We start from the raw sequence: 1534 nt of genomic DNA, 5'->3' as shown, positions 1-1534 counted from the left end.
TATCTTTTTCTCCAGGAAACAGAATGTTTTCTGGGACTCATAGGCATATATATATATTGAGTTTTGCACATATTATACATATTTTATAATAATCTTGTTTTCCTTTTATTATTCCTTGTATAAATTAGTGTTTGTCTAGTATGTTTGTTTCATCTTTGAGGTAATCAAAACATCCATTTCTATCTTCTGACCTCTAAGCCCAAGTTAAAATGGTGTCTATGTAGTATTGACATAGTTGAGACATCCAGTTCAAAAACTTACTTTCCAAAGGAAAGATGTTACATTTGTGAGGAATAAAGTATATATATTTGACCTGTACTTCATGTGTGTGTATGTAGATATACATATACACATGCGTGTATATGTATATTTACATGCACAGACATGTAATAGATTATGTAACACAGGCAATAATGTAATTCAGTAGTTAACTTGAGGGAAATTTAAAATTACACTATTCTAAAAATATACATGAGGTGGTGGGACATCTTCAGCACCCGTTCCTGTAATACCTACAAAGTGATAATTTACGAGGTAACATTCAGTGATATCTGGGCTTAATAATTTAATTAAGCAACCAAGGATTTTATTCTGGAGGTATCTTGTCTTATTTGGGTTCACCAAAGGATATGCTCAACTTATGTAAGGTCACATCATGCATTTTGCTTAGTCTCTTTTCTTGAATTAGTAATCATGTGTTGAGTGCTTCCTATGTGCAAGGCACTCTGTTAGTTATGTTCTGATAATGCAAAGATCATGAGATACAGTTTCTGCCTTCAAGAAGCTCACAAAAAATATTCAGGAAACAATGCAGTTTAAGATTTCGCTGCAAAATTACAGTTTTTTAACAAACTGATGTCAGTGTAAGTTTGAGGAACTCAATGCCACAACGGTCACCTATAGGTGAAACAGATGATGAGAACACTGTGTAATATGAAAAGCTTCTGATTAGCATGAAAATGTAGCTACACCAGTTGGAACTAAAAGAAGCTGAACATCATGAACTGTCCAGGGATTACTGTACCAGAGTAAGTAGGTGTGAGTTCGGAAGGCAGAAGGCAAGACGCTGAAAAACCTGACAAAGCCCAGGAGAATTAAGATTTAGGAGACAGGTATGAAAAGTCACAGAGATCAGGTCACTGCACAAAAAATTACAGGTAAGAGCTTCAGAAGTGCTTATCAGGAGAGTCTTGTATATCCTGAGGCCTGTCAGCAGAGGGTGAAGGGTGCCAGAGACATGTGAGATGCCAACGACACTTGAGTCTCTTCACATCATTATTTGGTGAGCATCCCTCCAATCATCATAAAGATCCTGCATGCACAGCACGGTTAGGGTTTGGCAAAGTGGCCCTTTTCAGATGATTTGCTAAGGACTACTTAGCAAAGCTTAATTCCGTGTCCACATAGAAGAATAATTTTTCATTTCTCCATTAAGTTGGATTGTGGAAATCAAATCAAAGTCACTGTGACAATTTCACTCATGTGGTTTTGGAAATGCAATGTTTCCTCCTTCAGGAATTTGCTATTACAGAGA

The sequence above is a fragment of the Lutra lutra genome, chromosome 4 (genome assembly GCF_902655055.1).
Source record: "Lutra lutra chromosome 4, mLutLut1.2, whole genome shotgun sequence".
In the NCBI taxonomy this organism is placed as follows: domain Eukaryota; kingdom Metazoa; phylum Chordata; class Mammalia; order Carnivora; family Mustelidae; genus Lutra; species Lutra lutra.
This window is presented reverse-complemented; position numbering follows the sequence as displayed.